The sequence below is a fragment of the Chionomys nivalis genome, chromosome 6 (genome assembly GCF_950005125.1).
Source record: "Chionomys nivalis chromosome 6, mChiNiv1.1, whole genome shotgun sequence".
Lineage (NCBI taxonomy): Eukaryota > Metazoa > Chordata > Mammalia > Rodentia > Cricetidae > Chionomys > Chionomys nivalis.
The window spans coordinates 65,929,216-65,948,418 of NC_080091.1; the positions used below are offsets into that span (position 1 = coordinate 65,929,216).

The following is a 19,203-nucleotide window of genomic DNA, read 5'->3' on the forward strand; positions in this document are numbered from 1 at the left end:
CCTCAGATTTCTAGCCAAATATAAAAATAGAAGCCCGTGCGTGTGTTCATTCGCTGATCTAAATAACATGTCTGCTGTGTGGAGAGCTGCAGCTGAGAGCTGGGACAAGAGGGATGAGGACACTAGTCCATTCCCATCTGGGAGCTAGTAAGGCAGCATCAGGGTAGCATCCAGATCAGGGCACATGGAAGGAATTCATGTGCGCTGAGAGATGGCAGCACTAGGGGCCTGTCCACAAGAAAAAGAAAGCTGTAGAGAAGGTGTGGTTTGGAAAAATGATGCTCACTTTTAAATCTATCCATGGACTTATCCCAGCGGCAGCCTGAAAAGGCGGACAGTCTAAGAGCCATGTGGCCTATGGAAAGTAAGACAGAGAAATCCTGGGCACCATCATGACAAGTGGCCAGGAAAGAGAAAAAACAGACTGCAGAGAAAACCTGTGGGATAGATGGAGAGACAATGAGAACATAGAGAGAAATGGAGGCCCTCACTCCAAAGGCTGACTGAAGCCTCTCCCTAGACGAGAAGAAAGAACTGCAGCACAACAATTGTTGTATAAGCTGCTGATATACGGGTGGATGAATGGATGGATGATGGGTAGATGGGTGGACGGGCAGGTGAGAGGGTAGACAGATGGATGATGGGTGGATGAGTGGATGGGCAGGTGAGAGGGTGGACAGATGGATGATGGGTGGATGAGTGGATGGGCAGGTGAGAGGGTGGACAGATGGATGATGGGTGGATGAGTGGATGGGCAGGTGACAGGATGGACAGATAGGCAGATAGGTAGATAGATAGATGGATGGATAATTGTATTTTGAAATAACAAAGAGCCAGACTTGGGAGCCTTAAGATATATAATCCTAGTCCTCAGGTCCCCTCCTATTTTCAGGGGATCTCAAATAACACTAGGAACTCTATAGAGTGAGCACTCTTACCTCCTGTATCCAATGATCTACAGTTTTACCTTATTAATCTTAATCCTGTCCATACCACCTCTCTCCAGGAACCTCCTATGCAACCCTTTGAAGAAAATAGTTTCAAACCCACTCAGGTGGTCTATGTGTCTCTTGTAAAGACAAAGGGAGACCCTGTAAGAAGCCCACACCCGTACTCTCCTGTATGTTACTTTCTTATGAGTGTCTCTCCTGTTTAAAAGTTCTAATAAACTCTGCCTGTTTCATTACAGCTCGTCTTGAAATTCTTTTCTGTGTAAAAGCCAAGATCAATCAATTTGGGGTGCCTAAAAGATTAAGGAAATTTGTTGTGTGATGTTTTATTCTTTTGGCTTTTGGGGGGCCCCACTATCCAGCTCCCAAATAAATCACATACAGAGGCTTATTCTTAGTTATGAATGCTTGGCCTTAGCTTTGCTTGTTTCTAGCCAGCTTTTCTTACCTTAAATTATCCTAACTACCTTTTCCTTCTGGGCTTTTTTCTTTCTTATTTCTGTATATCTTACTTTCCTTCTTACTCCCTGGCTAACCGGCTGACCCCTGACATCCTCTCCCTGTTCTCTTGCTCTTTCTGTCTCCTCCCCCAGTTTCTCCTTCTATTTATACTCTCTGCCTGCCTGCCAGCCCTGTCTGTCCTTGCAACTGGCTCACTATTGGGCATTCAGCTCTTCATTAGGACCATCAGGTGTTTTAAGCAGGCAAAGAACCACGGCTTCACAGAGCAAATGCAGCATAAATAAAAAGTCACAGACCTTAAAATAATATTCCCCAACAGGATCAAGATGCTGCCAGTATAGAGTGGAGCTTAATCTTTGTCCCTGCTACCTCTGGCTGAACACTGCCCCAGAAAAACAAAAAGCAAACGAAAGGAGGTGCAGCATTTGGCTGAAATGAAGTCTCAGCTCAGACTCTGATGTGATAAAAATGAAGCTTCCTGCAGAGAAAGCGTCACCTACCCTGCAAAAGAAACCCCAAAATCAGAAAGGCAGCCTTCTCAAGAACACGCTGGCGAGGACGAGTGTTGTGTGAGTGTGACTGTATGCACTCCTGGTGTGACTAGGAGCACAGGCCATGACTGCAGCCAACAGTTTCAAAGTGCATCATTTTGCAAACCGGAGTCCATGAAACAAAGAAACTACTTCTCTCTCACAGGGAAATTCCATTATCTTTGAGCAGTAAGGGAAATTGCTGGTTTCTTCGGACTGTAAATGGTTGCATTCATTACTTTATTAGGCAACCTCCAGAATCTGAAATAGCATATTTTTTCTTATTTCTCATTCAAACACACACACACACACTGCACCTGAATTTTCATAACAATACACTGGACATATAATAAAGACCTCACAGATTATAATACAATTTTAATATTCCCTTTTTTGTTAAGCTGCTCTTTTTGCAGTTAGATACACACATACCACTGTCTGAAGGATTCATTAGGGTAATATGTTGTATAAGTTTATAGCCTGGGGTCTAGACTGTATCGTGTAAGTGACAGAAGGCTGCACCATCTAAGTTTATGGAAGTATACTGTTGTCTGATGAGGTCTCCTATCACTAAGCAATGCGGATCTCAGAAAGTATGTCTATATCTATATATGATGCACAGATATGTACAAAACCAGAAACATTTATCTAACTTCTTTACAGTTATGAGTAAGCCTGGTTGGTTGCTTGCTTGCTTCCTTCCTCCTCCTACCACACATTTCAAGACACAGGAACATCTGAAGACCACACAGCTTCCTCAGTCACTGCCTGTTTCAGTCAGAAGGTAAGGGTCAGCTAGCGTTGGGAGCAGGGAAAGAGCGGTGGGGCTCAGATCTGGGGTCAAGCAGCATCTCTGACTCCTGAGCCGTGGCTGAAAATGAGTCTTCACTGTGCACTTGGCACTTGTAACCTCTCACTGTATGTACAGAGATGGGTGAGTCGCAAACAAGACTCATCTACTAAAGCTGCAGATGGGAAGAGCCATGCCATGCCATCCTAGAGATGCAATCACTGAAGTTAAAGGGCCAGGCTATCTGGGGGATGGAACGGCTCAGCCACTTAGAAATCTCATCTTCAATGAGTAAAATGTAAACAATCAACGCTTGGTTCCCTCATCTGTAAAATGGAATTAGTGACTGCAGCTGAGCCGGGCACGGTGGCACACAACTATAATGCCAACACTGAGAAGAACTGAAACAGACAAGAGCCCGTCTCAAAACAAGCTAAGCGCTGATTGTACCCTCCATGATCCTCAAACACAGCCCATTTTTAGATGCCACCCTCGCTGACAGGTGTGGCCACCATCTCCTCTCCTTAAAATCCTCACCTTTGATTCAGAATTTGTTGGACTTTGCACCTTGTCTGTGTCTAAGGAACTGACTTACTTCCTATATCTTCCTCTATCTTTAGGCATCTGCTTTTGGCACTCACGCTGTACAGAGCCCAACCTGTCTGCGCAAAGAGACCAGCAACAGGCATCACCTTGCCCCCAGTAAACAAGCTGGCTTGGAAGTGGGTCCTGTAGCTAGGGGCTGCAGAGATGCTACACGGAGCAAAGATGAGCTGTCCACATGGACACTGCCCAGACTGTAGATTCTTACACCAGTCAGTGTGTGCTAAGACACTAAGCTTGGAGTAATTTGTTTGTAGCAACAACAAGCAGAAGCTCTACCCCATGAAGTCACTGAGAGGATTAGCTACATTAACATGTAAAAAAAACTCAGAATGTAAGCACTGTTGAAGATGTGTCGTGGCCATTACTGGCTGGCAGTACCTGGAAAAGTAGCCACCAGCCACATGAAGCTACTTAAAGGTGAACTGAAGGCAAATGAACGTTCTGTTCCTTGATTGTATTAGCTCAGCTCAAGAGTGCACCTGTCACGGGGCTGTTTGCTGTCCTCTGGTGCAGCTCAGATAATGAGCATTCCCATCACTACAGAAAGTTCTGTTTGCTCTTCAACATTTGAGACTTACAAGGAAGTGTTAACAACAACAACAACAAAAAAGTATTGGCTAGAAACCACTGTGACCTACCTGTGAAGCATAACTTGTAGCACAGTAACTATTAATTAACAGTAAGTAAGAGTGAATGGTGCAGAAAGCACCATTTAATTGGTATAGGGTTATCTTTCTTTCAATTAACTAATAAATTCATTGTCTGGAGAGGTAGTGGTGGATGGGTATGATCTCAGAAACACATTGTATGAATGTATGAAATTTTCAAAACATAAGCTTAAAATGTTATTTTTAAAAACTTTCTGTAACATGAGGGCCGGCTTGTTGGGTTTTCTGTCCTGCCTGGTCCCCACAGCCAGCAAGTCCCAAAGAAAATCACAGAGTCTACATTAGGTTATAAACTGACTGGCCCATTAGCTCAGTCTTCTTATTAGCTCTTGTAGCTTACATTAACCCATTGTTCTTATCTATGCTAGCCACATGGCTCAGTACCTTTCACAATGGGGCAGGTCACATGTTGCTTCTTGGGTGATCTGAGCTGAACTGGGAGGAATGGGCTTCCTCCTTCCTAGCATTCTCCTGTTCTCATCGCCCTGCCTCTACTTCCTGTCTGGGTGACCCGCCTATACTTCCTGCCTTGCCAATCAATGTTTATTCAAAACATGATTGACAGAATACAGACAATTCTCCTACACCAACTTTCTATTGCCTTAAGCTGAATCATGTCAGAATTACTGATTGCCAGAGTTTTATTGATCTAGATCAAATAACAGCAACACCTACATGTTTGACAGGAAGAGCTTACAATCACCCATTAGATATCTGATGGAACAGCGTGCACATTTTAAGCACTCATAAAAGTTCAGAGAAGACACAGCAAAACTCAAACAGTCCAATATTGAATGTCCAAAGTTGGGGTCAATGTCTTAGTTGCACTCAATCTAATTAGTAAAATTAATATATATATATATATATTAAAGTATCAAAATAAAGACCAGAGATTAAATGATTCTAGTGAAACAATGAGATTAAATTTTATTCTCCATGTTTTAACTGCAATTTCCTAAAATATAAATTGCCTTTTTTGTTTTTTGGAATGTCTATACTGGTTTTTTTTTTTCATTTTTCATTTCCCTTTCCTTCCATTTCAATTTTTCTCTTTCAGAACCTACCACTCATCACTTCCAGGAAGTCCTTCCAAAGTGGTAATTGCCAAAATAGTAATAATAAATCTCTGACAGATGATTCTAATGTCAAATCTTACATGTAGTTTCTGTAGTTTCTTGGGCCCTAGGGTGACAGAGGGCATGAACGAGATACAGATGGCACCCAAGACGGGGATTACTGGAGAAAGGTGATTCTGTTTGGTGTCAGACATGAAGTCTCGTTATGACATCTCTCAAATTCATATGTTGAATTCTCAATAGTGGTATTGGCTTGAGTACCACCCTGATATTAATTGCCACTATAACAATATGAAGAAGTAGGTCTTTAGGAAAGGATTAGGCCAGAAGGGCTCCAGCCTGATATATGAATACCCTTATCCTGGGAATGGGCTGGTTATCACGAGAGTTAGTTATCCCAAGGGAGGTTACTTATCCAGGAGTGGATTAGTTATCATGAGTTAGTTATCCAAAAGCAGGTTAGTTATCCAGGAGTGGGTTAGTTATCATGAGTTAGTTATCCAAAAGCAGGTTAGTTATCCAGGAGTGGGTTAGTTATCATGAGTTAGTTATTCAAGAACAGGTTAGTTATCCAGGAGTGGGTTAGGTATCATGAGTTAGTTATCCAAGAGCAGGTTAGTTATCCAGGAGTGGGTCAGTTATCACGGGTTCCTGATGAGAGGCTAAGTTTGGCCTCCAACCTCCTTCTCTGTCCCAAGCATGCTCTTTCATGAAGGCCCTCACCAGATGTCAATTCCTGTAAACAAATAAACAAATACGGTTTGCAAATTACCTAGCCCATGGTACAGCCATACTGGCACAAAATGGGCTAAGAAAAACACAGACCTAGAAGCTGTGGGAAGGAGACAACACTGAGCCACTGAGTCTGCTCCATGAAGAGCTTGGCAAAAGGAACCATGTTCCCATGCTGGGATGCAGTGGAGCACTTTCTAGGTGCCATGAGTGGCAGGTACCGCAAGAGAAACTAAAGAAGGAGGAAAACGAAAAGAAAAAAATAAAAACACTACAGAGGTTCCTCCAAAAAACTTAAAATGAAAAATAAAACTGTCACTTGACTCAAAAACTCTTACAACTCTGTTTATATCCAGAAGAATTAATTAAGCACCTTGAGGACCATCTGCTTTCCATGGTCACTGAAGACCCGGTAGGGCAGTAACAGAAATGTCTCTGATGGACAAGCGGATAAAGAAACACAATGGACTACCACTCGGCTCTATAAGAGAGGGAAACGACCCTTCTTTATAGCATAGATGCGCCTTGAGGATGTTGCACTGAGTCAGTTGCAGAAGGACAAATATTATATGGCATCACTTATATGAAATGACTAAAATACGCAATCCCCACTTATCTGTAGGGGATTTACTCTAGACCCCCATCCTGTGGATGCCTGAAGCCAACAGGAGTACCCAGCCCCTACCATGTTCTTTCCTTTATGTACATAGCTGAGATGACGCAGCGTAGCTTTAAAACTGAGAATAAAAGTTACATGAATGCGCCCTGTGGTGGTTTGAATGAGAATGCCCCACCCCCAAAAGCTCGTATATTCGACAGCTAGGGAGTGGAATTGCTTGACGACTTAGAAGGATTAGGAGGTGTGGCTTTGTAGGAGAGCCCAGTGTCTTTGTCGCCCCATCTGTAGGTCTGATGTACAGCTTCCAACTACTGCTCTAGCGCAATACGACTGTCATGCTCTCTGCCATGAGGATAACGGACTGAGCCTCTGAAACTGTAAGCAGGCTCCCGATTAAAAGAGTTGCCTTGGTCATGGTGTTTCTTCACATCGTGACCAAGACACGCCCCCAATCTTCTCTTACCATACTTTCAACTTTTCACGTAGAAGAAGCCCTTTTATGGCTTCTCTTTAACATATCAAAATTGCCATGCTTACCTCACTCGCCGAACATAGCGGACAATGAGGACTACTGAGAACTCAAGAACAATGGCAATGGGTTTTTTATCCTACTGCACGTACTGGCTTTGTGGAAGCCTAGGCAGTTTGGATGCTCACCTTACTAGACCTGGATGGAGGTGGGGGGTCCTTGGACTTCCCACAGGGCAGGGAACCCTGATTGCTCTTTGGGCTGACGAGGGAGGGGGACTTGATCGGGGGAGAGGGAGGGAAATGGGAGGCGGTGGCGGGGAGGAGGCAGAAATCTTTAATAAATAAATAAATAGAAGTTTTAGGAAATAATGGAAAAAAAATTGCCAGTGTCCTTGCACTCTGGGGACATTATACAAAGTCAGTCTGATGACCGAGATGGCTCCTGACAGGTTGGCAGCCAGCAGCATGGAACCCTGGACAAAGGGATGATTCATGTCACAAGCTGGAAAGAGCAGGAAGGAGCAGGATGGCTCCGGGCTTCATGGCGCTAAGCCTCCATGCACAACTAAACGGGTACAAATATTGCATTTCTGTAATTTTCTATTTAATATTTTTGAACCACAGCTGATCGTGGGCAACTAAAACCACAAAGAGCAAAACCGTGGCACGCAGGGACTGCTGTGGTCAGAGTCCTAGAAAGAGAAAGCAGACAGGGCTGGGGGAGGGGGATAGGAATGGTTCCTGTACAGAGGGTATAGGGTGCCGATTATACAAGATAAATAAGTCTGACAGTACTATACTGTGTAGTTCATTTATTGAGAGGAGGAACACATATTAAGCATTCTTACAGAGGAGGGAGGAGAGGGGAGGGAGGGAGGGAGGGCGGGCGGGCACCTGAAAAAAAGAAAAATGGTTAAGAAGAGATCTTTGAGGACCACAGGCAGATCAGATCACACAAATTTCCCTGAACACATGAGAAACTTTTCATTAGTAATTTGGAATTGGTGTGAAATCTTTTAACTTCCCTCTTACTGGATTTTACTCCCTATTTCTTAGTAGTTTCTTGAAGTAAAACATTCTTTTTAAAGCAATGTCAAGCATGGTGATGCATGCCTTTAATCCCAGAACTCAGGATGCAAAGACAGATGGATCTCTGAATTCGAGGCCAGCTTGGTCTACAGAGTGAGTTCCAGGACAACCCGTGATACACAGGAAAACCCTTCTGTGAAAAACTAAAAGTAAATAAACATGTAAATAAACAAAACAAAACCTAAACTAAAATTGATTGAGGAAAAATAAGCCAAAAGAAGACAGAGCAAAGCACAGGAGGTCTTTGTGGTGGCTGGGGACAGCGGTGCCAAGGATGAGGGGAGGAACTGAAGAGTGAGCATGGTTTGCTCTTTCCAGAGCACAACGTGAGCAAGCGCAGTGGGAGAGGAGTCGCACTGTGGGTAAATGTGGGAACCCTTTCTCTGGAGATTTTTATTTTTCAATAGAAGAATCCATAGTGAGGGTCCTTTGCATGTGTCACTAAAGACAATAGAACCTAAAATTTGGTTATTTGTAGGAAAAGTAGGTTAATTTGGCTAAAGGTTCTTGGAGGCAGCAAATCCAAGAACTGGCACTTGGTGGTGCAAGTCTCCTGTAACTCTGGTGAGAGGCGGGGCGGGGGGGGGGGGGCTCAAATGCAGGAAAGGGAGCACTGAGGCAGCCCCGCCAATGGTCTACCATAACTAATGGTCTCGTGGCAGCAGGAAATGGCTCAGGCTAGCCTTCCTTCCACTCACAGGGGCTCCACTCCAACACCAGGAGGTCCACCCTCCCCAACACAGGAACATCTGGGACCTACTCAAAACACAGCAGCATTTCTTAGTATATTAAAGGAAGCGGGCGGGGGATATGGAGTGTTGAACTTGAGATGAATGATTGCCAGGCAGAGAAAATGATCAAAGACTTAAACAGGAAGAGCTATTTCTTCCCGAGGGACCCTAAGGTAAGTGGAAGGAGCCAAGGCAACAGGTGGATGAAATCCTCAAATTTTCTATTACATAAGAAGCAACAGCATGTAAGGAGAGGGCGGAGCGGAGGGACTTAGAGAGAGAGCAGGCTCAGCAGAAGGGGTAAGGAATGGGAGAAGCCGGTGAAAAGCAGGCATTAAGGGCACGTGTGCGGGGCGAGCACTGTCTGTCTTTCTGTGTATGCAGACCCACCAAAGGCATACAGCGCAGGCTGCAAGGCCCAGGAGGAGGAGGACAAGCAGTTGGGGTGAAAATGGAAAGGCGGTGGAGCTAAGGCAAGGAAGGGAAGAGGTGAGGTGAGGCAGCTCCAGGGGGGCATCTCACCACTATCCACTTCAATGCTGGGCAATCCAAACCAGCATCATACTAAGCACTGAGTGACTCTGCACAATAAGCCTAGCTTATTAACATCATGCAGAAGGCTATGATCCTCAAGTTCCAGATTGGGAAACTGAGGCACAGGAAATTGAGGGAAGTTCCCAGATCACAGGGCTATTGAGGAAGTGGCAATGCCTGGATTGAACCAGTCAGATCCTACCAGTTCCTTCAGGCTTCTTGTTACCCTCAGTGTCTGTATCAACAAAGGGCTCAGAGAGCCTCAGCCAAGACCAACTTCCTTAAGTTTTAGTAATTTCAACAATATTTCATTGTCTCAGCCATTTTCTGCTAACATGTTGGATGCTGTCCTGCTTCATCACATGCTATTCACAACTTGGTTTAAAGACTCAGAGCTTGGGTTCCAGTTAGGATAGCAAGAAAGAGGGTGTGTCTGGAGAACCATAACCCATTTTGTCAACAATAAAGCAGTTTTCCAAATGAAGGACCCCCACTGTGTCCCCAATCTCCATTCTCCCAACCCCAATCATGGCCCAACCTATATTCTGGGGACCTCACAGCCTTGCTGTGTCTCCAAGAATAGGCCACCACCCCACCTTAAGAACCTGTAGTGCCTGGAACAAGACAAGCAGGCCTTCTCTGCCCTGACCTCGAAGGTGATCCCATCCACAACAAATACTGCCCAACAAAGACCAGCGTATATCAATATTGTTAGGGTTTTCCCCCAGGCCTGGCCAGCTTTAGCTAATTCATGGTCCTCTAAGGGCTCACTGTGTCTCCCTGTTTGGCCCAGAGCCTGATGAGCAGATTATAAAAGAGATGGGAAGGGAGAATGACCGAAGACGTGCGGAAGTGAGAAAGGGTGAGGGCTGTACATCACCCTAAAATGCCAAAAGCAATTTTCTACTCTTTCCAAAGTATACCTGTATTTCCAGCTGGCCGGGGAAGCTGAGACAGAATGAGACAGAAGTGGCATTCCTAGAGGCGATCAGGCATAGTCAAAGGGCTTCAAAAATAATGGGGAAGAGTTAGCAGAAACCAGAGATGCCAGACAAGGGGCCCCTGTAACCAGTTCCAGTCCAGCTCTGGCCAATCAAGGCAATGAGGAAGCCCGCGCTCCAAGGGCTCCAATAGCATCTCCCGCTTGTCCTGCACTGGTATGCATTCTGAAGTTCAGTGCCATAGCCATCCACAGGGGATGGGAAGGGGACCCCTCCCCAACACACATTCTGTCAGCTAGCCCTCCAAACACAGTGCCCAAGAACAATTATTTATAGAAACGGACTGAAGAGGGTTTTCTTGTGCACCTTTACCAGCAGTCACCTCTGTGACAATCAACAAGACACTTCTGTCTCAGAATCTCACAACTTAACAGCTTTCTCCACCCCCATCCATCCATGATTCTCTGGGTTCCTGCTATCAGAGACACAAGCCCGTACTCCACGTCCACAAGGCCAAGCCGGAGGCCCTCAAACACCAAATCTTTACATCTCCCTTCATAACAGAGTGCAATCTTACAAAAGCATTCCGTGGGAAAGGCAGTACTGACCTGACTAACTTGCCACACAAATATTAACAGACGTGATTAGAGCTTGGATAGGGAGAGCCACAGCATTCAGAGTTTAAGCCGCATCTCCAATGGACTTCGAGCATAATGTTAGATCTGAGGCAAGTGCCAGAGTCCAGAAAAAAAAAATGTAGAAATGAAGGGTCGGTCTAGGAATATAGAAATATAAAGCTGTAAGCCCAAACACATTTTGGGGAAAATAAATGAACAAAGCTGGGGCCACTTTTAACGTTTAACAAACACTGTCTGCTTTAAGAGCAGATATCCCAGCAACCATGTGGACAGAGGTAAACTTGTAACAATTGTCTCCTGCCCCAGCTTCCCAGCTAGGCAGGTACTGGGGACAAAGGTTAGCTTCTAACTGTTGCCTCAATGGGACCCTCTGCTTGTAGTCCCTTAATTTTTAACTGTCCCTTATGTGACTCTACTCTCTACCTTGCATTCTTTCAAAGACAGTGAAAAGCGGCTGTGACAGTCACAGGCTTTCACATTCTAAGCTAATATTCTAACATCCTATCACTTGTAAAACTTAAAATGTAATGTGACTTTAAGCCTGAGGCTGTAAAAGCCCTTTGACCCACACCTGGCGCTTGATTTTACTATAAGAGGAGCCCCAAAACCAGCCCCAATGCCACAGCTACAGAAGACCACACCGATCTCTGACTGTGCTCACAGCTATAGATAGCTGATATTTTTTTTTTTCTTATTCTGGAATAAAGCTTGCTTCTGGTTTAATAGACTTTGGTGGTCTGTCCTCCATCTTTGCACAGTGCCCGGACTCAACAGTGCTACTTCACAAGAGAAGAAATAGAGGTTCAGATAAGGGGGGATACTTGCTTGAGATCTCATAGTTTAAAACAAAACACTGGCAAGCAGCCTGGTTTGGGCAGTACACCACCTTTAATCCCAGCATGTGGGAAGCTGAAGCATCACTAGAAGTTGGAGATCAGCCTGTTCTACAAAGCAAGTGCCAAGCTAGTTAGGACCCTGTCTCGAAAAAACAAGACAAAAACAAACACAAAACACCCCAAGTCCTGAAACCCTAAATCAGAAACTCAAATGTAACAATCCATTCTGTCCCTCACAAGCCTCCATAGTTCCAGAATTTGTTACCAACACTTACCAGGCAGAACCTCATGATCTCTTAAATTTTCCCATCTGCAACCCCTTTTTACCTGCAACCCTCGGTATGTATATAAAGAGCCGCTTACTTACAATAGAGTAAATCATAAGGAAACTTATCTTAGAACACCACCCTTCCATTCGTCAGTACTACCTGGAGAGCCACACTTTACCGCTGCTGTGGTTTTCATGACCCACATTCAGTATGGAACTCCTCATGGGGTCGCTACCTATAGCAGGAGAAGCTGTGAACTAGTAGACTCCACCTGCTTTGGTAAGGTTATAGTTCAAGTACAGTCAAAATCAATTACTGATACTATAACAGGAACTTAACGCAAATTCTACAAAATAAAACCATTCCCCAAAATTTCTGTGTGTCTATGGAGACAGCTAAAGCCACAGAGCCTGTACAACTGTGTCATGGCCTCAGGGCCAGCACTGTAAGGCAGCCTTCACTCCAATTCGTTATGTTTAAAAATGGGTGGGTGTAAAATGGATAGCAAGAACAAGTGAATTCGTGTGAGCACCGAAGAACGTGAGTCTGAATATCAATGCACTTAAACTGTAGATCAGCTCCTACACAGAGGCGCAGCTGCTGGAGCCCCACCCTCTGTACAGTGTGGCACCTACCTACCTGCAGAATCCTCCACCCCAATGCATACAGCCCCTCACCTGCCCTTACTGTGCCCAAACCTCTGAGAGGCGAGGTGAGCATCCGTCAGGTGGAAGCAGTGAACCAGCGGGGACCAGCACTGTCAGGGTCTGGACCACTAAAGCACACCTGCACCCCTGGAAGTACAGCACCACTGGTTGGGAAGGGAAGTACCGAGGACCCAGAAAGAAGCACAGCTAATAGTAGACCTACCTGATGGGCTAAGGAGGAACAAACATCTCTACAGGACGGAGGCTGGGGACAAAGCAGAATCACTTCGAACCACAGATCACTCCCAGATCAAAGGACTGAAACTGAGGTGACGTCAATTTAAAAAAAAGAAAAACTAAATATTTGCCATCCCTGGTTTCAATTTAAACTACGGTTAGGGGTGTGATTTTAGAGTCTAAGAAAGTCCCCAGCATTCTCTAACACTGGAGGTCATACCTTAATGCCACAGAACTCCCTGACCAAACAAGTCCCTTAAAGGAACAGACAACAGCGGTTGACCCTACCCCTAGCTACTCCTTGGGAAGGGATTAACTCCAGGATCCCAGGAGATCTGGGGAGATCACTTGCTTAAGTTCTGGACTCCTCGGGAATCTTCAAGCCTACCTCAAACAATGGCTAGCATTCAGGACACAACACCTGAAATGGGGCATGGTCAATTTACCACACTTCCGCTCTGGCACACAGGCCAGGAAGCCATTACCATGCCTCTAAGGCAGAGAAGGCTGAGGAGTCCCAGAGGAACTCCAAGTGGCCAGAATGACATCAGGGCTGGGAATGGCACCTTTCTTTCTTCCTGTCCCCATGTCTGCTTGCCTGCCCACCTCCATTTAGCTGTTTTCAATGCTGTGCAGAGGAGGATGTTTGTACATCTTTAGCTCTTGGCAACACCGGCTGTCTTCTAGGACAGGCCTGGGACGCCGGAGTAGAGGTGGAGAGAAACTTTCACTGTAAACCACCTGAGCAATTCAAGTAATGCATTACATGCCTGTACAGCAGGGCTAGTCTCTGCCTTTATTCCTCACACGCCTTTCAATAACTTCGCGGTTTGCGTGTAGAGGTGGCTCCATGGCTAAGAACACTTGCTACCCTTTCAGAAGACCCAGGTTTGGTTCCCAACAACATCAGGGCAGCTCACAACCATCTGAAACTCAGTTCCAGGAGATCCAGTTCCCTCTTCTGCCCTCCGTGAGCACCGAACACACACAGTATGTTGGCAAAACACTACTATACACATAAAAAAAAAAAAAAACTTAAAAAAACAAACGGGTGGGCTACACCTTTACCCACCAATCCAAAGATGGCCTGTAGCCTAAAACATCACGTGCCGCCCCTGTACCTTCTCCAGGTGGCTGAGAGGTGTCTCCCTCCAAATGACCTCAATATGTATTATCCACACATACATGCATCTTCCTTCAATGTAAAAAATCTTCTTAATGACAAGTTAGCTATGAGGATACGGTACTGTACTGACAGCATTCCTCAACAACTCAGCATCATCAAAACCTCCAACATTAACTATGAAAAGCCGAAGGTCACTCAGAAGCACAGATCTCATGCACTTCTTCACACCCTTACAAAGGCAACGAGATCAGAGGAGCTTGTCTCATCTACTGACACACGTCCGTCCCCACGTGTCACAAACTACTACACCTGGATTGTATGCAGTGGTTGCTACAGACATGACTTGTAGGCTCATGTCTACATGAGCATGACATTTAAAACTCTTTTTGGAGGGAAGACAAGCGGGAAGGGTGGAAAAGATGGCCGTAAAACACAGTCACACACAATAGCTAGAAACACATTGTGCAAGATATGAATGATCCCACCCAGTTCACATGGTGCTGTCCAGTGCACTTCCACATTCGAAACTAGACCTAGACTCCACAGCGGAAAGGAGCTAGCCAGTGATTACCCATCTCCTCATTTGGTAAGTAAATCATAGCCTTCCCTGCATCACAGTGGTAATGACAGAAAGACAAGAGCAGCAGAAACAGCAAAGGACGGACAGTTTGTCCCCTTCCCCACCCACTCAGCGCACCAGCAGAGCCCACAGAGATGCCCCACAGAGAGAGACACTGGTCAAAGGGACCAAGCACAAATGGGGCACAGAAGTCAAAAGAACCCTTCATCTTAAGCCTTACGCTTCTGAGTGCCAGGTGGAGGGAAGGTGTCAGTTACAGCTTCTGGGATACAGTGAGGACACCCTGAACCCCAGCCGCATGCAGTCTGTGACAGCAGAGCCATTCTTTGAGAAGGGCTCCCAGATCACCCACGGTACACATCGACACCACTCTAACTTGACAGGCACTTTTGTTTCGATCTTAGTTGGGTTTGGTGTAATTAGGCTCCACTTGCCAAACGCCAGTGGTTCCCAAAGACATAAATAAGCAGGTTGTGTTCAAAGCTGAACAACTGCTAACCCTGAAGCCGTGCACACTGGTCCAGCAGCCTTTCCTGAAAGACAGCAGAACAATGGATGCTCTGGCCTCATCCACACCAACAGAAAGTTCCAGTCTGCAAGGATGCAAAAGAAGGCTACAAATAGTAGCACATTTCTTTCTAATCCAGCTTCGGGGGCTGGCGCTCAACTTGATGGTCACAGGACTCCGGCTCTGCATCTCGCCAGGTCCCTACAGGGACACTAAATCCAAGCTTATGTAACTTCGCCAATGGCCAGTGCCCACATTTCAGAAGGCTACCATCCTAACCAACAGCTCATGTTCCTTTCAAGAAGTCAGGCAAGACTAGGCTGGAAATTACTTAAACTACAGCAAGAAGGCCAAGTAGTACAAGCCAGAAGAAAGCAATCAAACAGGAAGCAGAAGACAGGTCCAGACGGCCCATTTCCTCAGGAGGGGAGCATTAGGGATTCCTAAACAAATCAGTGACTCCCCTGAGACTGATAGAGGGGAGCTGACCCAGAGGACCAGTCCTTGGGGAGCTGGATACCTGGCTTCTGTGTACAACATTCCTGCCAGGGTTGAAAGGTCAGCCAAATCTTTCCAGCAAGCAAGGAACAGAGCAGGAACTAACCACGCAGGGAAATAAGGCTTCCCAAAGGTGTTGGCCCAGCTCCCCCATCAGTGGGACAGGGACATTCTCATCCCCAGGATGTTCTAGGAGCTGCAGTTGCCATGCTCCCCCCGAGTCTCTGGGATGCTCAGATACTTTGCTACCAAGTGCTAAATGCAACCCAACTTCAGTGACACTTCAGGGGTTTTACTTACGTTAATTTCCTCTAATGCCCACAGCTCTGAGACAGATGTTAGTATTGAGTGTGTATGTTGCACATGTGCACAAGCACGTGTGTGCCTGTGGGCGCCAGAGATCAGTATCACGTGTCTTCTCCAATTGTGCTCTCCCTGTGTTCTGAGACAGGCTCTCTCATTGAAAGGAAGCTCACTGACTGGCTAGAATGACTAGCCAGCACACCCCGCAGATTCTCCTGTCTCCATCTTCTCTGTGACATGCACATGCACACTCATGCGCATGAGTGTGCACACGCACGCACACACACACACACACAAAACATGCACACAAAATGGAACTACAGTTATGCAGTACATGGCTGGTTATATAGGTGGGTGCTAGGGATCCAAACTTGGGTCCTCATGCTCACACAGCAAGCACTTTATCTTCCTTGGCCAAAGTTATTATTTAGTGTGGGGTCTTTTATTGATCTGCCTGGTTTTGTTCTTTTGTAGCAGGCAAAGAACCCAGGGGCTTGCTAGAACTCTACCACTTACTAGCCACTAGATGGCCAGCCAATAGCTGCTATTATTAAACCCATCTAGAAAGGGAAACATAAAGAATAAAGCATTGGAGTCAATGGCTCCTCTAGGGTAAAGTTGGATAGAGACTTGAACCCAGGATGATAGCAGGCAAGACTGAGATTCTGAGCCAAAGCTGCTCCTCAGCAGGGCAAGAAGGCAAAGCAGAAACCAATTCTTTGTTTGCATTATCTTCAAATTGCTCCAGGGCAAGCTGATAAACATCTCTGTGCCTCAGTTTCCTCAGCCATAAAATGTGAACTAAAGTTGAAATGCTGCTGATTATTCTCTAAGACTAATCTGGCTTTATACAGCCTGTGCTCATTGTTGATGGCTATTAGCAGCAGTTACAGACGTACAAAGCCAGACAGAGAAAGACAATGAAGTCAGAGGCCTGACTAGAGGGGGCATTGTTCCGTGTGAGGTAAGGAAAATAAGAGTCCTTGATGTGAGGGAACAGCAGCCATGGGTGCTGCTATGCAACAGGGCAGGCTAAGGAGATTCACAATAAGCAGTACAGGGCCATGAGCCATGGTGGCCACTCAGGAGCACGGTGCAGAGCCACAGCAGGCAGGCTCCCACGCAAGACAGAGCTACAGCAGGCAGCCTCTCACGCAGGGCAGGGCCACAGCAACAGCAGGCTCCCATGCAAGGCAGAACCACAGCAGGCAGGCTCCCACGCAAGACAGAGCTATAGCAGGCAGGCTCCCATTCAAGACAGAGCTATAGCAGGCAGGCTCCCATGCAGAGCAGAGCCTCAGCAGGCTCCCACGCAAGGCAGAACCACAGCAGACAGGCTCCCATGCAAGACAGAGCTATAGCAGGCTCCCATGCAGGGCAGAGCCACAGCAGGCAGGCTCCCACGCAAGGCAGAGCCACAGCAGGCAAACTCCCACACAAGGCAGAACCACAGCAGGCAGGCTCCCACGCAGGGCAGAGCCACAGCAGGCAGGCTCCCACGCAGGGCAGAACCACAGCAGGCAGGCTCCCACGCAGGGCAGAGCCACAGCAGGCAAACTCCCACACAAGGCAGAACCACAGCAGGCTCCCACGCAGGGCAGAGCCACAGCAGGCAGGCTCCCACTCAGGGCAGAACCACAGCAGGCTCCCACGCAGGGCAGAGCCACAGCAGGCAAACTCCCACACAAGGCAGAACCACAGCAGGCTCCCACGCAGGGCAGAACCACAGCAGGCAAACTCCACACAAGGCAGAGCCACAGCAGGCTCCCACGCAGGGCAGAGCCACAGCACGCAGGTTCCCACGCAGGGTAGAGCCACAGCAGGCAGGCTCCCACGCAGGGCAGAGCCACAGCAGGCAAACTCCACACAAGGCAGAGCCACAGCAGGCTCCCACGCAGGGCAGAGCCACAGCAGCTCCCATGCTCTCTCACAGTCACATACAGCCAAGCTTCTCTTCCTTCCAGGAACAGGAAAGGGAAAATGATTAAACAGAAAACTCCAGAAGTCCTAAACAGAGGGCACTGTGATTAGTCACAGGCTCAGTCAGGCTGTTCCCACACGTCAGGCTCGTGGGTACCTGGGAACTGGGAAGTGAAGAGGGGCAGCCAGGAAACTTCAAAGGTCTGAGCCCATTAAGTCACCTGATGTGAAATCCCCTCAACTACTTCTGGAGAATGAGCCAAGGGAAGTGGGGTAAGGAGGGGGAGAAGATCAACTAGGAAAAAGAATGCTGGGAAGATTAAACAGGCGATCAGGAAAACCCCAGATGGGGAAAAGAAGTATGAAAGGCATTAGCATGATGCCCAAATGGGAGCTCTGAAAACCTGGCACAGTACTTGAGTATCAGAACAGACGCTGAGGCAGGAAGATTCTGAGTTTAAGGACTGCCTGAGCTACAAAGCCAATTAAAAAAATTAAATATAAATATGTATACATAGAAAAAACACTCTAATCAAATATATATGTATTTGTACCATTACTATCCAAGCACATTATAGATTTATTAACACATCCAACCTTGACAACAATCCAGTGAGGCAGATATTATTTTAAGCCCCATTTTACAGATATAAACACTATACCACAGAGAGGTCAAATTTAGCAAGAAGCAGAGGTGAGACAGTAGGCACTGGACCCTGTTGCTTTGCTGTCTCTGAGGTGCTTCTGGCGTCCAGTACAATTCCACAGAACGAGATTATCCACAGCTCTTCCTGTAATACGACACAGAGTTAAGGCAGAGCCGTAAGTAGACAAGCGGAGAATGGGCTCCGGGAAGCTGTCCTCGGATCGCCACATCTATGCTATGACATGTGATGCATGCACATGAACACATACATATAACAAAAACATTTAATAGAAAAATAAAGAGTAATTTATGCACAAAAAGTAAAGTGTTAGACAATACTTTCTCAATTTAGTCAATATTTACTTTTGATTTGTAGAACATTAACATTTTTCTCTATTTCCTTACATTTTCTAAAAATGTTAGTGATAGTCAGAAGAAGTGGATTTTTTTCACTACAGATAATGAAATCAGCAGGGAGTCTTTATTTATTTCAAACACGAAACTGCTGGAACCACAGGGGAAATAGTTGGCTCCCTCCATTTTCACATGGCCCAACCTAGCAGCAGTATTCATTCTGCAGAGGTACCCCAGACTACAGAACAGAACCCTCACTAAGAGGACTGCCCCTCCACAGTGACATCCCAGATCTCCACAGGCTGGGAGCAGAAGCAGTGCTATGAGACCTCCCATACCCACCACAGGAATCAACGGTCAAAGAAAACACATGATGCCAGCATACAAACAGGACAGCAATGGCCTGGTAACTTGCTTTCCTGTTATTTTGCAAATTCCTTTG

General features: G+C 46.2%; 1 protein-coding gene across 1 annotated transcript in view; it reads right to left on the bottom strand.

The window, feature by feature from the left end:
• The window catches only part of Rell1 (RELT like 1), a 58,196-nt gene that overhangs the window by 26,283 nt on the left and 12,710 nt on the right, over positions 1-19,203 (bottom strand). The window lies entirely within an intron of this gene.